The sequence below is a fragment of the Dipteris shenzhenensis genome, chromosome 22, assembly GCF_047967505.1.
Source record: "Dipteris shenzhenensis isolate YYH24624 ecotype China chromosome 22, Dip_SZ_1.0, whole genome shotgun sequence".
Classification (NCBI taxonomy): domain Eukaryota; kingdom Viridiplantae; phylum Streptophyta; class Polypodiopsida; order Gleicheniales; family Dipteridaceae; genus Dipteris; species Dipteris shenzhenensis.
The window spans coordinates 397,224-415,555 of NC_141617.1; the positions used below are offsets into that span (position 1 = coordinate 397,224).

Here is an 18,332-nt window from a genome sequence, read left to right on the forward strand (position 1 = left end):
TGGTCATCTCTCTCTTCTTAACCGCTTCATGGACATGGCTCGCCCTATGTTGAAGACCAGCTACAAATCGTTTGCCTATAATTGGTTGCTTTCGGCCCTTCCCTTGGGCCCTTTCGGGCTTGTCTTTAGACTATATTATGTGACCTCTTGATGCTCCATCTGGCAAATGACATCTTCTATATCTATCTCGCACAACTTTGTTTTTAACTTCCTCTCGAGCTCGCAGCCCATGATAAAGGACTAAACTAGCCAGTGTCAATGTTTTCAAAGGGGGTTGACTTACAGTTATATGCTTACAGTGACTCAAATTGGGCTAAGGATTTTCATAGTGTAGTCAACCCGTGGGAATTGTTTCCTTTTGGGGTATTCATGCATTTCATAGCTAAGTAAGAAACAGTCGCGATAGTTGTTACCTTGTCATGAAGCTGACTACAAGACAGTTTTTACAATGACAATGCTACGTGCTTGGTAGTGCAGATTGCTTGCATCATTGAAGATACTCCAATTCTCATTGATCGTCAAAATGATATATATTGCTATAGTACGGAATCCCATGTCTCATGCCTACACAAAATTCATTAACATTATGTCATGCCTGCAAGGAACACATTGAAATGCATGCCTACACAAAACACATTGAAATACATTAACATTATGCTAGAGCGGTGACATGTAGGAGAGATCAAGCTCATCAACTTTATCTATTATCCAACACATCAAAATTTTGTGGATCTATTCACTAAGACGCTAACTCAAAAGAAGTTCAAATGAAGCTTTACACAACGCTTTGGTCTTAATTCTATTTATTGATTGAGATCATTCCTTGTACACGAGGACATTGTCATTACAAGGGGGTATTGGAAATATTCAAACACCTAAGGTAGTGGCCAATGTATTAGTTAGTAATAAGCGTTGGCAGACACTTTTTTCCTGGTCTCTAAGATGTTTTTCCCTAACCACAATTAGTGCTTGAGTTTGTAAGTGTGTGTGGGCTTTAAGCCTAGTTAAATGTAACCCTAGGGCTTTATCACATTGACAACCTTGTACTCTCTTATTCCTCACTCTTGCTCCCTCCATCTCCATCTCCCGTCGCGTCCTTGATCCTAATTTTCTCAGAGTAGGAGGATTAATTCAAGGATGGGGTTCCCATCTTCTCGCAAAGATTGAAGTGTAACAATTTCAAGGATTGGAAGCTTTCGTAATTGCTGGCTCTAGAAAGGCCTGACGATGTGCTTGCCTTACATGCAAGCCTCACATACAAGAGCTTCTATAGATAGATCAAGCAAACCCTCAACAAACCATGTCTCATGAATGTGAGAGAGTAAAAAGGCTCAAGTGAGCATACCTCTCATGCCAAACACAGTTATTTGCATCTTTGCATGATCTACCATAGATGTGACCCCCTACACATCCCATTGTCAAGCACACCTCTGCAGCCATGTCTTTGCTTTGCTTGTCTCGAATCAACATAGTGTTTTCATCAAACTTTTTTCTTTGTAATCGTACTGATTGATAACATGATCTATCAAGGACATATAGCTTTCATCTAATAAATATGATAAGCGAAAGACTAAAAGTGTTAGTTTATCCTCTTGAGAAAATTAAAAAGTATTTCCATGGAATTTACCGTGGGATTACTACACACCTAGAGGGGTCATGCTTCCATCTAAGTTGTGGTAGATAGTTTGACTAAGATGGCACGGTTCTTATCTACCAAGACAACCATGAAGACTATTGAGTTGGGTCACCAGTTAGTTGAGCAGTTATTCAGCTATATGGATTGCAATTTGACATAGTTTGAGATAAAGATCTAAAATTCTCCCGACAGTTCTAGTAGGAAGCGTTTGCAAAGTTAGGACCTACATTGAGTATGAGTTCCTCTGATCATCCTCATTTAGACTTGCAGACCAAGAGATTTATGCTTTGAGCATAAATCTCTAAGAGGGCATTTGATTTAATATCTTTTATCTCCCTACTAATGACCTTGGTTTTTCCTCTAGGGGTGCTTCTCATTTGGAATAGTCCAAAGCATTGAACCAATGAACTTTTAGCCACTAGAGATTACGAATGAAGATTGCAATGCTTAGATAGAGTCTTGTGTTTAGGAACATTTCATCAAGGTCTTTGAAAAATACAATATTAAGGTTTTGTTCAAGCTTTTATACACTCTAGAAAATCTCTCTTTTCAAGGTCTTGAAATCAGTTATATCCATCACATTCATTGGAAGCTCTTGTTGCAAAATAGTATAAAAGTAAATACTAAAAGCAACCCTCCCGTTTTAAGAAAAGAGCTTTCAATCACTATCTTTGCATTCCCTAACCTTCGTAAAGACCAGTTTGAGCTCTATGTTGATATTGTCAAAAGTCATGAATTCACTTTCAAATAGTTGTTAGAAGGACTTGGAAACATCATATAGTTGCGTAGAAAAATGTGAAGACTTTAGGCCAAAAGGCTTTCAATTAATCTGACACTGGTAGAAACCTGAGTTTTAAATTTTAATGCTCTATATCTATCTTTCTCAAATTTATAGCTAAAAATTGATGAGATGGGGGTTAAAGCTCATTATGCCTTTACGAAGGAACCTTTGGAAAGTCACTTCGGTTTTGCGAAGTGATTTTGAGAGTCTGTTAAGTGTTTTTCAAAGAAAAAGTCGTTTTTAAAGCCTTTCCCTATTACATTCAACAATAGAGACTCCGTATTGACTTGTAGAGGCAACTATTTCTTACTTTTGGTGTCCACTTCACTTCAGAAGCTTAGAAACTCCTTCATTCTTGAATCTGGGATCATTTCATTGGATTTCTGACTCACTGTGTCAGTTCCTACGTTTTTCTGCCCGAGTGTTGGAACTCAAGTTTGAAGCAACCATTTGCAGATCTGTCAGTTCCGGTGGACTCAGGAGGTCCTAAAACTTGTATATTGCTCATCATTCGCACTCCGGTGGAGTTTACAAACAGTTTCGTTTTCAAAAACGTTTTTCAGTCCGTGTGTTGGACCCAGTGATTGAGACCACAGTTTTCAAAACCATCTGTCCCATTGCATTCCGGACGCCCAAAAATCCCTACCTGTCAGTTCTTGCGTGATTAGGTGGAGTATTTTCAGAGTTATAGATCTCTGTGTATTGGATTTCGTCTCTTTGTTATGCATTTTTCATTCTAAGGTTTTGAAACCTTAGATTTATGCCACATGGTAGTGGATAAGTATTGACTCCCATTTCTCACTCATCGATTGGGATTTTGGAGTTCCGACAGAAAAGAGATATTTGTAAATTTTCTTGTTGAGTCCGATTATGCAATGGCGTCCATATTTTTAGGCATCTCAGGCTCTATTTTCAATAGCGGTCATTGCCGTGGGACCATGATTTCTTGAGCATACCTTATGCAAATCACTTTGGTTGCAGTTTGAGCCGTGTGCACTCATTCGTGGTATGCAATGGGTTGCAGTGGATGATTTATAGGCCATTTAGATGCATTGCGATCGTTATTGGATGCGCTGATAGGCCTGGCCAGATTGCCTTGTGGGATGCTATTTTTATGGACGCTTTGCACATGAATGCTATTTTATGTTGAGGGACAGCTTTGACACATTGCAGATGATACGCTGATAGTGTTATGCTCTCTTGGATAAGATGTTGGTAATACATATGCCCATGGACGGTGTTTATGCTTGAGCCATTTAACACTTATTGGCATTTTGGATTGCCACCGTAGTTGGCATTTTCTTTTGGGCCAAATTTGCTCATATGAATGCACAGTATATGCACATGAGTCAGATGTATCTTTTGATGCTTTGAGCTTTGAGTTTTGGTGATATTTCACTCTATTGTGGCATACACATTGGGGTACACCTAATATTTGGTGTGATTCTCTCTTGCAAGCACTAGCATTTGGGATTTTGCTATATTTGCATCATGGCATCCTCTTCCATGTCTGAAAAGGAGTTTTTTAACATTAAAAAGTTTGATGGGACAAACTTTTCTTTGTGAAAAGAACAGATAAGGAATGTGCTTATTCAAAAGAAGCAAATTAAACCCTTGACAAGGATTGAAGCTAAGCCTGCAAATATGTCTGAGGATGATTGGAATGAGTTGGATGCATAAGCAAAGTCTACTATCAGACTTCATCTTACAAAGTCAGTTTATTTCACAATAGTAAATGAGCAAGCTATGGAAGATTTGTGGAATAAACTGTGTGTTACTTATGAGAAGGAAACTGCCTCTAATAAAGTTTACCTCATGAAGAGGTGGTTTGAGCTGCAGATGAAGGAAGGAATCTCCATTGCTTCTCACTTGAATGAATTCAATATTATTTTCAGCCACCTTTAGGCTTTAGGCTCAAAAGATGAATTTTAATGCATAGAATAAGGCAATATTTCTTTTATGTTCATTGCCATCCTCATGGGATACCCTCCGTACAGCTGTCAGTAATTCTACACCTGGTGGAGTGAAATTTGATGATAGCTTGTTGACCAAGGAGATTCGACGAAAGTCTATGGACGGCAATAAGTAGGATGCAGCCTTAAATGTGCAAAGAGACAGATCACAATTCAAGGGAAAGTCCCAAGAAAGAGGAAAGTCTCGTAGCAAATCCAAGGCACGGAACATTGAGTGTTATCACTGTGGCAAGAAGGGCCACATAAAAAGAATTGCTACAAGCTAAAAAGAGAGCAAAAAGATAAGAAAAAGAATGCAAATTGAGGTGCAAATCGGAAGGAAGAGAGTCCAAGGGAGGACAAAGGAAAAGTGAAGATCGAGGAGATCAATGCAGTCACACATGATAGTGACAATGACATTCTCTTCATGTCTAGTTTATCTGCATAGTTGCTTACCACTTCACATGATGCATATTTACACGATTGGATTTTGGATTCTAGACTCTAGTGCTTCATTTCACGTTACTCCCCATAGGGAATAGTTCTCCACTTATGACAGTGGAAAGACAGGTTGTATGCATCTTGAAAATGACTATGCATGTAACATAGTGGGAGCAGGTGACAAAGTTTTCTTTTGCAAATGGGTCTGCATTTGTTTTGAAACATGTGAGACATGTGCCTAAGTTGACCAAGAGTCTTATTTCAGTGGGTCAGCTAGATGATGCTGGTTTTCACACCACTTTGGACTTTCAGAGTTGAAAATTTCAGAAGGGCTCTATGCTTTTGACCAGGGGTGCCAAGTGTGGAACTTTGTATCCCTTACATGTATCAAGAGTATTTGATCATGTTATTGCAATAACCAAGTAGCCAAGCACTTCTTTGTAGCATTGTAGGTTAGGGCACATGAGCCAGAATGGAATGAAACTCTTATGCCGTTTGGGTTATGCACCGCATTTCAGTTTCTCTGATTTTGAATTTTGTGAGCACTGTCTCTATGGGAAGTAGACTAAATCAACCCATAAAAGAAAGGAAAAGAAAGAGCTTGAAAAGCTTGATTTGGTGCATTCAAACGTATGTGGTCCCATGCCTACACGGTCATTAGGCGAGGCTGAATACTATGTGACATTTATTGATGATGCAACTAGGAAAGTGTGGGCATATGCTATAGCTCAAAAGAGTGATGTGTTCCAGGTATTTCAGAAATGGCTGGCCTTGGTTGAGAATCAGTCAAGTAGAACGCTTAAATGCTTACGGACTGACAATGGTGGAGAGTATCTCTCTCATGACTTTCAACATTTCTGCGATACACATGGGATTAAGAGGGAGCTCACATCCCCTCGTACTCGAGTAAAATCCGGTTGCAGAAAAGATGAATCATACCATTCAAGAAAGGTTGCAATGCATGCTTTCCAATGCAAGTCTTTCTAGTAGTTTTTAGGCTGAGGCAATAAAGACTGCAGTGCATGTGATCAATAGATCAACTAGTAAGAGTTTGGATGGTGATATTCATGAAGAGGCATGGAGTAACAAGAAGCCCTCTTACTCTCATTTGCGTATATTTGGATGTAAGGCATATGCACATGTGCTAAAGAGCTTCGAAAGAAGCTAGATCCTAAGTCTAGGAAATGCATCTTTTTGGGTTATGGTGAAAGTGGAGGGATGGACTATTGTCTCTGGGATCCAGAAGCAAAGAAGATCATACGCAGCCATGATGTAATAAGGCACCCATGAGGGATGTTGAAATGAGGAGAATCACTTTCCAGGATGTGAATCCACCTGCATATGTTGATAGATAGCAAGCTGTCCATGCACCAAATGTGCAAGAAATGGTACCACCAAATACTCCCACAGGTATACAATTAAGAGTAAATGATGGATCATCTATTGGTGAAAATGATGAGCCAAATGTGACTGAAATGCAAGTAGGACAGCAAGCTGAAATGCCCTTGAGAAGATCATCTAGAGTGTCTAGACCGCCTGATAGGTTTGTTCCAGGGATAGAATAAGTGATGCTTACTGATTGCGGGGAGCCTTCTTGCTACAGAGAGGCTATAATGCGCGAGGATCAACGCAAGTGAAAGTATGCTATGCAATCAGAGATGTTCACTTATGAAGAATAAGACTTGGGACTTGGTTTCTTTGCCACATGGAAAGAAAGCATTGCCATGTAAATGGATCTACAAAATGAAGGTCACAGGTGATGATGTGCCTAGGTACAAGGCTCATTTGGTCGCTAAAGGGTTCGAGCAAGAGAAGGGTGTGGACTTTGATGAGATATTCTCTCCAGTTGTGAAGATGACCACACTTGAATGCATGCTTAGACTAGTGGCAGCACAGGATATGGAGCTTATGCAAATGCATGTCAAGACAACTTTCTTGCATGGGGATCTGTATGAGGAAATTTACATGGTGCAACCGGAAGGCTTTGAAGAAAAGAGCAAAGACCATTTAGTTTGCAAGCTGAAGAAGAGTCTCGATGGTCTTAAGCAAGCGCCTAGAGAAGGTATCAGAAGTTTGATGCTTTCACTCGGTCCCAGTTTAGAAGGAGTGAAATTGATCACTGCCTCTACACTAAAAGGGCTAAGGATAATAGCCTAATAATCCTGGTACTCTATGGATGATATGCTATTGGCTAGTAAGAATACTTATGAGCTAGATGCATTAAAGGCCAAGCTGCATGAGGTCTTTGATATGAAGGATTTGAGACTTGCAAGTCATATTCTTGGTATGTGCATCACGCGTGATCGGAGTAAGAAACTCCTTTGGCTTTCACAGAAGGAGTATGTTACAAAAGTATTGCAGCGTTTCAATATGGAGGGAGGGAAGACAGTGAGTACTCCATTGCCTCCATATGTGAAACTGAGTCATACAGATAGCCCCAAATCAGATGAGGAGAGGACCATGATGGCCAAGGTTCCTTATGCATCAACGGTTGGGAGTCTTATGTATACTATGATAGCTACTAGACCAGACATTGCATTTGCAATGGGAGTTGTTAGTCGATATATGGCTAATCCAAGAAAGAGGCATTGGGAGGCAATTAAGTCCATTATGAGATACATAAAGGGTACCAAGGAGATGTGCATCTGCTTTGGTAGAGAAGACATGCGTGTACTTGGATACACAAATTCAGACTATGCAGGGCATGTGGATAGTAGGAGATCCACTTCTGGTTATGCGTTCACCTTTGCAGGTGATGCAGTGTCGTAGATGTCTCGCGTACAGAAGTGCGTTGCTTTGTCTACCACAGAGGCTGAGTATGTTGCAGCCACAGAGGGTTACAAGGAGGCTATATGGCTTAATCGACTAGTGAGAGATTTGGGGATTCATACAGGTGTACCGACATTGCATAGTGATTCCATGAGTGCTATTCAGCTAGCACGAAATCCGATCTTTCATGCAAAGACCAAACACATTGAGGTCAGGTACCATTTCATCAGAAAGGTACTTGAGGACAAGCGCATAGAGCTTGTCAAGGTTCATACAGATGATAACCCTGCAGATATACTAACGAAGAGTCTACCTAGTCAACGGTTTGAGTATTGTCGTGTATTGATGGGCATAGGATAGTATGCTCACTGGTTGTTCTCCTTTAAAGGCACATTGTCATTTAAGTGGGAGGTTGTGGGGGTTAAAGGTCATTGTGCCTTCACCCCAGTTATGTACAATACTCAAACACATATATAAATGAATGAAAAAAAAGATTAGGGTATTCTGCATCCACCAAAACTTGTGTGGCTCTCTGTTTCTCTCTCTCCCTCTTCCATTCTTGCTTCCATTGAGAGCACTCTCACTTTTATCTACTTATGAATTCAACTTCATACAACATTTAATATAGAACACTTATCCTATAATTTCATTTAAACTTAGTAAAACCATGTGTTTTATAGATGATTTATTTACCAAAGATCTTCCACATTCCTAAGACTTTATGCATATAACTTTTGGTGGGGATTTATCCTCGTCTTGCTAGCTTAATTGCAAGGGATCTTAAAATTTCTCAAATTTCCTCAAGCCTAAAAGTGTGTGTGTGTGTGTGTGTGTGTGTGTGTGTGTATATATATATATATATGATAAAAGACTATTACCTAAATATGCTTGTTTAAATATAATAAGATTGCCTCACATTACATCAAATATTTCTAATATGCCTAAATATGAAGTGATTATATATTAGTTTTATAGATTCTCTCAATTATGCACAAGAGTGCTTTCGCTTCTCGATTCAGTAATTTGATTATTTTGCTTCTACGTAAATCTCAAAAAAGAGTTTGAACAGTTTTGAATTCTTCTACAGAATATCATATTTTGGTATGTTTAGGATTGTTAATTGTAAGATTCAAAATCAAAGCAGGATGCTTCAAAGCCTAATTTCTTCTAAGTTTTATTTCCTGGTTTTAAAATGCACACATGCATAGACACATATACAGATCAACATACATGATGTTTTCAAAAAATCAAATTAAAAAAAATTTTATAGACTTTCTATATCGATGTTTTTGTTTTCTTTAGTATTTGATTTATTTAGTTAAAATTACTCGTTTCGCTTGTTTCTCTCCAATTTCCTTTTCTTTTCTTCTCCTCTTTTCTAAAATTTAAAAATATTCTTCAACTTTTAGTAAGCACTAGAGTTGTCCAAGCGAGACTGGACTCATTCGAAACCCAAAAAGTAGCATCTTATGCTTTGGACACTAATTAGGTCATAAGTATTGCTATGCTTACAAATCTTCTTTATTTCTTGATTTTTTTGTGCACTTTTGTCTAATAAGATTGTAATAATAAACTATATGTTATATACATTTTTATTTTATGTTATCTACATATACTTTTCTTTATGCTACTTGGTGTTAATTTACTTTTTAGTATCTTTAAAAAGCACTCAATTTGTAAGATTAGATTTGTTCTAGTCTTATCAAGGTATATATTGTTTCATCCAATGAGCTTGTACAAGTTGAGGATATGACCTATATTCCACACGAACCTAGAAAGGTTTTGATTCAAGGGAGAGGCCACTTAGAACAAGTTGATTCTTGAGCTTAAAATTAAGTGGAAGGATAGGGTTGAAAAGGCCTTAACTTGGGAGTCGGTTCCTAGTTTGCAAGTTAAAGAGTAAACCTTTGAAGAGCAAAGGAATGTTATGTATCTAAATTCTAATCCTCGTATTACTAGTCTTGATCCTTCATTTAATATGGTTCTTTGGAATTTAATGAGTTTAAAATTTCCATAAATACACTTTTGCTACGATAAATATTATAGAATGATGTGCACAAAAAATTTTACGTGGAATAAATTAATGGATTCATGACTTCATTTTTTGTTGTAGGTTTCATATCCACTTCTAGGTTCTTCTTAGGAATTTTTATTACAACTTGATGGATTAAACAAAAAATAGAATACCAAGTGTACTTTCAAAGTGTCATGGAACTACATCCTTGCATCAACCATGTAAGTGAGTCATAGTACCTATACCTGTGATTGTTTTGTTGTCTAACTTTGCTTCCAATGTTTTAACTAGTGAGCTTTTCTATAATTCCCTTGTGACCATGAAGGTCTGTTGGGGTAAAGGCACATTGCCACCCCTTTATTAAAGATATGACACCTATGACTGTCTTAAGACAGTCATAGGGGGAAAAACCTAATCCTAATAAAACCTATGAGTTTGTGGTGTGGCTCATCACTTCACACCCGCATCTTTAGTGTCACTCCTCTCTCTCACTCTCTCTCCCTGTTGTTCTTCTCCCTCGTCCCTTGACCCTTCAACTGGTATCAGAGCAGTAGCTAGCTACTGCTAGCTGCTACAGCCTCCGGGCTTTGTACAGGGCGACGCGCAAGCGCGCGCGTGTACGGCCGTACGGCCGTACGTACCGCCGTACGGACTTCGTACAGGTGTCCGTACTATACGGACGCCACCGTACGTACAGGGGGCAGCGTCAGGAACTTCGACAGGGAGCTGCATCAGGGAAGAGCATTTAGGAAATTTTTTTTTCTCTCTGCTCTCGGATTTCGTACCCTGCACAAGTACACAGGTACAACAGGTACAGTGCTGCCAGTACACAGGTACAACAAGTACAGCATTTTTCTTTGGGGAAAGAAGGCAAAGAGAGAGCATTCCCGACTGTTCAGTCCTTCAAATTGTGTTTTTTTTTTCGGTACAGCAAGTACACTCTTGTCCCTCGTGCTTGAGGTGACTAGTACCATAGTGTGTGGTGGTTGCACAGTTATCTTGTTTCGGGAAGGTAATGCCTTGATTTTGCAGAGGATTTTTATGCTTTTGCTGAGTGCAAATCCCAGCTTTTGGGTGACTTTTTCAAAGGGCTTTTGCTTGGAAGCTTATGCAGTGTATGCCTTGAGGCAGTATGGAGCCAGGGAGCCCACATTGGTCTTGTTTCCGCAGTGTATTCAGTGACATTTCTACAGGTCACATTTTGTGTACGACACCTTGGAAAATCTCAGTTGAGCCACCTTTGGCCAGGGCGCATCGAGTTTACTCGGTCCCTAACTGTCCATCGTTGACAGTGCTCAAAAGATTCTCTTCAGTGTTTGTACGTTGGGATCTGTGTTGTTATTGTGTACACAGGGCTGTTTATGCATTGCATTGTCAGGTGAAAGTGCCAGGAGAGCGCTGTATTTTCTTTGCTATCTCAGTGTTGAGGTGTTTTTCACTTGGTACAGGTGTTAAATCAAGGGGCTTTTGCCCAGATTTTGCTTGAGAGCACTTGGGTTACTGTCAGAGATCTTCAGATGCCTTTTATCCCCTTGGCAGAAGGGTGATTGCTTGGGATTTATCCCATTTTCTGTTGCAGGTTTGTGACAGGCTGAAGTGTCTGGAGCCTCTTTTTCAGTGAACAAAACAGTGTATGCCAAGTGATTTATGCATATTAAATCAGTGCAATACCTCATCTGAGGTGGGAGAAGTGATCAGGACAGCAGTGTTTTGTGCTTTGTCAGCTGATGATGCACTGTTAAAGCACTTGTGGAGCAGCTGCAGCATTCTGAAATTACTGTTTTTATGCCTATTTGAGCACGGTACAGTGTGTCAGAAGGTACAGTAACTGGAGGGAATTTTCTGTTTTGCTGCAGATTTTCTGACAGTAAAAACAGCACTATTGTGAGTGCTCCTGGCTCTTGATAGAGCAGGTTTTTTCTGAGAAATCAGAATTTTATTCAGTCTTTTTTTAACTTACAGGGAGTCAGGTACTTTCCTTATCTGATATGGCATCAGGGGGAAGTTAATCATCAATTCTGAACATAAAGAAATTGAAAGGGGCACACAATTATGCATTATGGGCAGAACAGTGTTTGAATGTACTTCTGCTTAAGAAGATTTCTAAGCCCATAAGGGTGAAGGGTGTCAAGCCATCTGACATGGCAGATGATGAATGGGAGGAGCTTGATTTGTCCGCAAGGGCAGCTATCATGCTTACTATTTCTGATACTCTTGTGTTCAATGTTCAGGCTGAAAAGACCTCTTATGGCCTATGGCAGAGGCTAGCAGAGTTGTATGCCCAAAAGAGTTCAGCCAGTAAGGTTTATTGGTTGAAGAAGCTGGTTGATCTTCGCATCAAGGAAGGTACAACTATGACCTCACACTTGAGTGAGTTCAATGCCATCTTTACACAACTGATTGCACAGGGTTTGAACCTTGATGAGGAGTTCAAGGCTACTTTCTTGTTGTGTACCCTCCCTGAGAGTTGGGACACATTCAAGACCACCCTGTCAAATTCAAATGTCATTCTTATGTATGCTGATGTGGAGAGCTCTCTCCTTATGGAGGAGATGTGGGCAGCAAGTCTTCCAATGCTTTGCAGGTACAGGAAAGAGGCAAGACTCAGCAGAAGGGGAGATCTGCTAGTAAGTCCAAATCCCGCAGTCAGTCCCGTGGCAAAAAGAATATTGAATGCTTTTATTGTGGCAAGAAGGGACATGTGAAGTCTAAGTGCTTCAAGTTTATACGGGATCAGAAAGCCAAGAAGGCTGAGGCAAAAGATGCAGGCAATGGAAGCAAAGGCAAAGGCAAGGCCAAGGTAGATGACTTGGATGCAGTGAATATTGCAGCAGAGGACAGTGACAGTGACAGACATGATGTTTTATGCTCTTCTGCTGTAATTGCACATACTTTGGTTATTGATGGCCATGACATGCACACCTGGCTCTTAGATTCAAGTGCTTCTTTTCATGTTACTCCTCATAGGGAGTGGTTTACTTCCTACACAGCTACTCATGAAGTTGTTCACCTTGGGAACAACTATGCATGTCAGATTGCAGGGATTGGCAGTATACAGATAGTATTCCCTGATGGACGCACATTTATGCTTGATGGTGTTCGCCATGTGCCGCAAATCAAGAAAAATCTGATTAGCACTGGCTTATTGGATGACAGTGGTTACCACACCACATTTGGGGATTCCAAATGGGTGATTACTGATGGCCAGGTTGTAGTGGCTGAGGGTTTTAAGAGTGATACCTTGTACCCTCTTTATGTTTCCAGTGTAGGTAATCATGTTGTTGCCATAACCGAGCTACCAAAGATTTCATTGTGGCATAGCCGGTTGGGACATATGTCCGTTAAAGGAATGCAAGAACTGTCACGTTTGGGTTATCTGCCGTCTCTTTCATTTTCAGATTTGCCTACTTGTGATCATTGCATATTTGGCAAGCATTCTATGACTCCTCATAAGAGGAGAACTCCCCAAAATAGAGCACCACTTGATCTAGTGCACACTGATTTGTGTGAAATGCCACAGTTATCACTAGGGGGTGCAAAGTATTTCATTACTTTTATTGATGATGCCACACGCAAAGTGTGGGTCTATTTCTTGAAGCATAAAAGCGATGCCTTAGATGCTTTCAAGAAGTTTGTCGCTCAGGTTGAAAATCGGACAGGTCGTAGGCTGAAATGCCTCAGATCCGATAATGGGGGTGAGTATGTGTCACATGCTTTTGTGCAGTTTTGCGAAGCTAAGGGCATTAATCAGGAACTCACAGCCCCTCATAACCATAAGAAGCTTGGGACATCATTAAAAAATTATATGGTACAAGCATAGAAGAAATTTTTTTTTAGCTCAAGCAAAGGCTCCACGGACTGTGGACATGAAATCGAAGTATCACGCACTATATGCCTAAGATCAGGCAAATTACAGAAGACTTGGTTTCTATAAAATGCAATGTAGAAGATGAATGCATCTCAAAATGGTGTAAGTGAGCGGATGAATCGAACTATTCAGGAGAAAGTTCGATGTATGTTGTCTTATGCTGCATTGCCCCATGGCTTTTGGGCAGAAGCCGTGCAAACAGCAGTTCACATTATTAACAGGTCGCCAAACAAGGCTTTGGAGTTGAAAGTGCCAGAGGAGGTGTGGTCTGGCAAGCCACCCTCATATAAACACTTACGTGTGTTTGGCTGCGAGTGCTTTGCTCATGTACGCAAAGAACTGCGCACCAAACTGGAGCCAAAGTCTTTCAGATGCATCTTTATGGGTTATGGTGACGAAGGTGAAATGGGGTACAGATTATGGGATCCCGTCAAACGGAAGATTATGCGCAGCAATGATGTCATCTTTAAAGAGGATAGTGTACACAAAGAACCCGTGCAACCTGTGGAATACAGGAGGGTTGTTTATGATGATGTCGGACAGCAAAGAATGCCCATTAATATGCAGCAGCAGGCTGCTGCAGATAACCCTGTTCAAGAGGGTATACAGGCTGAAAATCAGCCAGATAATTTTGCCAATGATGCACCACAGGATATGCCAGCAAATGGGGCTGTAGAACAGCCAAATATGGTGGTACAGCCACCCGTCATGCATGACGAACAGGCTGGACAGCAGCATAATCCGGAACATTTTGTTAGGAGGAGCACCCGTGTACAACGGCCTCCTGACAGGTTTGTCCCAGAAGCCAATAATGTGGCTGATTTTATTATGCTGACAGATTGTGGTGAGCCTTCCAGCTTCAAGGAAGCTATGGGAAGAAAAGAGAAAAGGAAGTGGGAGAAAGCCATGCAATCAGAAATGGACTCCCTACTTCAAAATGATACATGGGACTTGGTGCAGCTACCTGCAGGCAGAAAGGTTTTGCCATGCAAGTGGGTTTACAAAGTCAAAGTGGATTCAAATGCTTTACCGAGGTATAAGGCCAGATTGGTTGCCAAGGGATTTAAGCAGGAGAAGGGCATTGATTTTGATGAGATCTTTTCCCCTGTAGTCAAGATGACTACTTTGAGAGCAGTGTTAGCTCTTGTTGCTCATGAGGACATGGATTTATGTCAGATGGATGTGAAGACTGCTTTTCTTCACGGAGATCTCCATGATGAGATCTATATGAGTCAGCCAGAGGGATATGCTGTTAAAGGGAAAGAGCAGCTTGTGTGTAAGCTCAAGAGGAGCTTGTATGGACTCAAGCAGGCACCAAGAGAATGGTACAATAAGTTTGATGCCTTCATGCAGTCCCAAGGGTATCATAGGTGTGAGACCGATCATTGCTTGTACACCAAACGAGCAAAGGATGGCAGTTTGATGCTACTCATTCTATATGTGGATGACATGCTGATTGCCAGTGAATCTCAGCAGGAGATTAGTACTTTGAAGAAACAACTGCATAAGTCTTTTGACATGAAAGACTTGGGTAATGCAAATCATATTCTTGGCATGCGGATTACTCGTGACAGGTCCAAGGGACTTTTGTTTCTGTCACAAAAGGAGTACATTGACAAAGTACTGCAGAGGTTTAAAATGGAGGGGGGGAAGTCTATTAGTACCCCGTTGCCTCCACAAATAAAACTCAGCAGTAAGGACAGCCCCAGATCAGATGATGATAAGGCTGAAATGGCCAAGGTTCCGTATGCATCTGCAGTTGGTTCTTTGATGTATGCCATGGTTGCCACTCGTCCGGATATTGCTTTTGCGGTGGGAGTCATCAGCCGGTATATGGCAAATCCAGGCAAGCGGCACTAGGAAGCAGTGAAAGGTGTCTTGAGGTATCTCAAGGGTACCAAAGACTTGTGCATATGCTATGGTAGGCAGGATGCATTGGTGCATGGTTTTACAGATTCAGACTATGCAGGGAATGCAGATAACCGGAAATCTACTACCAGTTATATTTTCACATTTGCAGGAGGTGCTATATCATGGGTGTCTCGGTTGCAGAAATGCGTTGCACTGTCAACTACTGAAGCTGAATATGTTGCAGCCACTGAAGCTTGCAAGGAAGCAATATGGCTTACTCGGCTGGTGGGAGATTTGGGCATTACAGGAGATATGCCAGTTTTGCATTGTGATAGTCAGAGTGCTATCATGTTGGCAAAGAATCCGGTCTTTCATCAAAAGACCAAGCACATAGATGTGAAATATCATTTCATCAGGGAGGTACTGGAAGACAAGCGACTTGAGCTTGTGAAGGTGCATACTGATGATAATCCTGCAAATTTGCTCACTAAGAGCTTGCCTACAGAGCGGTTTGCACATTGCCACCACATCATGGGATTAGGATGAGACCACTCTTATTTTATGGTCTTGTATATTGCTGTAATTTTTATTCTTTTCTCCCCTTTAGGCATATTGGCCTTTAGGTGGGAGGTTGTTGGGGTAAAGGCACATTGCCACCCCTTTATTAAAGATATGACACCTATGACTGTCTTAAGACAGTCATAGGGGGAAAAACCTAATCCTAATAAAACCTATGAGTTTGTGGTGTGGCTCATCACTTCACATCCGCATCTTTAGTGTCACTCCTCTCTCTCACTCTCTCTCCCTGTTCTTCTTCTCCCTCGTCCCTTGACCCTTCAAGGTCTTTACTCGTCGGGATATTATGAAGGTCTTTACTCGTCGGCATATTATTTCACAGAAAATGCAGTGCCCCTTGCTGTTTTTGACAGAAAAAGTGGTTCTTTCGATGCCTCTGACAACTGCTACCCATCTCATTTGATGTTGTACCTGATATGCCTATGGAAAACCAGAATTCGCCGCAAGCTACTCAGTGATTGATGCCTTGGTTCAGACTATGGTTGAATCAGTCACCCAGCAAGAGATTGAAGCTGCAGTGGCAGGTGAAAATACAACCGTGTAGGAAGCAAGGACAGGTCCTCATTGGCTGCTCCGCACTCTTGAGGATAGAATGCCAAGCACTACAAAACCAATGGGCTGAGAAACATAAACTTCTTCTTGAAGATCCCCATTTCAGAACATAGTTTTTATGTCCAGCTGATGGATATTCCATCCATCAAGTGCAGCCAATGCAATCACACATCTAACGGTGGTCATATGGAAGTTAAGGCAGGATTATCTTCAACAATGTCTTCTAATTCTGGCAAGAAGTTGATGGGTCAAAGAAGAATCATCCGGCCATTGTTCTGCTAGATTTGAGGAGGAATCCAACAAACGGAAGTTAAGGCAGGATTATCTTCAACAATGTCTTTTAATTTTGGCAAGCAGTTGATGGGTCGAAGAAGAATCATCAGCCTTTGGCCTTTGTTCTGCTAGACTTGAGGAGGAATCCGACAGAGTGGACCGGAGTTTCATGAAGGGAACCCTACATCCCATGGGTTTTGAGAAATTGATGTTACAAGTCTCCTCACTTTAGTGCTACCAGCTCTTGAAAAGTGGATAACCCTCATCGAAATATGAAGCAATCTCTGAAAAAAGAGATACGACTCCAATAAGGAGTTCAAGGTAGTGGAAACAAGCTGTGCATCTGTAATAACTTCGTCAATGTTAAAGAGATGCTCATGCAAGTCTTGAATTCTAGTGACATGCTCTTGCATAGGGTCCCCTTCCTTCATGTGGACCCCATCAAGCCCCCTGTGCAAAAATGAGGCCCTAGCCTCATTTCAAGCTTCATGTATGTTCTCCAAAATATACCAAGCTGATTTGGAAGTCCGGCAAGAATTATGAACCTCTTTACATTAAGTGAAATCGAAGATAATGCTTAGGCATCACGAGTATCTCACCTCCTCTGTTCAGGAGTAACACCTGTAAGTGCTTGCACTGGCACTTGCCCAAATGGAGTAGTTTCTTGTTGTCCTTGTTCCCACGATCGCAACCCCCCCCCCCCCCCCCTTGTTGTCATGGAGTGCCTAGCACTATAGTACCGGGACGGGCATCGTCACCTGTGACATAGTCCCATAGGGTCTTGGCAACCAAAAGGGTATGAATCATAAAGCTCCAAAGAGGATAGCTGGAGCCATCCAACCGATCCTCCTAGGCAAGCATCTGACAAAGATCATTTGGATTGCTATGTGCTATTTGAGCAAAGAAAAGAGATGTAAGGACACTTAGAATAGTTCGCGTGCTGTGGACCCCCTGCTCAAGAAAGATAACACTTTCAAAGCCAATACTTGGCTCCAAGATGCACCTCAAATCTGCCAAAAATGTCATGTCCGAGGATACGTACTACAATCTCAGAATCCGCTGCTCAAAACTCAGCCAAAGCTTGGCTCAAACAAGGCGTAAACCAATTGCATACACCCAACTAAATTTCTGATTGCATCTAAAAAGCAAACCCCAGTGGCATGAGGGCCAACAAATAAGAGCAAAGGAGAAGGAAAAGAACTCCAAATGCAAGCCCGTTCCTCAGAGACCAGGACCTGTCGGCCAAAGGGCAGCAGCTAGGGTGAAGGGCTTGTGGTATGGGATGCAAGTCTGGATCCTGAGGGTGGCTGGCTCTCTCCAAGTGGGTTAGACCTCTAGCTCGGGAGTGGTTCGGATGAGCCTACGGCTGGTAGGTGAGTTGCTAGCTTCAACCCTTATGGGTTGGTGGTTGCGGGTGCGACCTGCAATTGGTTTTGTATTGTCGGGTTTAGAGGACGGTCCAAGGTACCCCACTAGGGTCTAGGGTTGTCCAGACCTGGCTTGAGGGTTGTTTCATTTAGAGCCTCTCTAAACCTTGATCATCTCTAACCTCATGCAGGGAAAGCGTGGCTGAACTCTAGATTTGAGATGACTCCTTGTCAGACAAGATTCCTCATTTG

General features: G+C 41.4%; 1 long non-coding RNA gene across 1 annotated transcript in view; it reads right to left on the bottom strand.

The window, feature by feature from the left end:
• Positions 1-404: 404 nt before the first annotated feature.
• The window catches only part of LOC147887587 (uncharacterized), a 36,252-nt gene continuing 18,324 nt past the window's right edge, over positions 405-18,332 (bottom strand). Inside the window, exon 3 of the long non-coding RNA XR_015543084.1 lies at positions 405-622. This is a non-coding gene — a long non-coding RNA (uncharacterized LOC147887587). The remainder of the gene's footprint in view (positions 623-18,332) is intronic.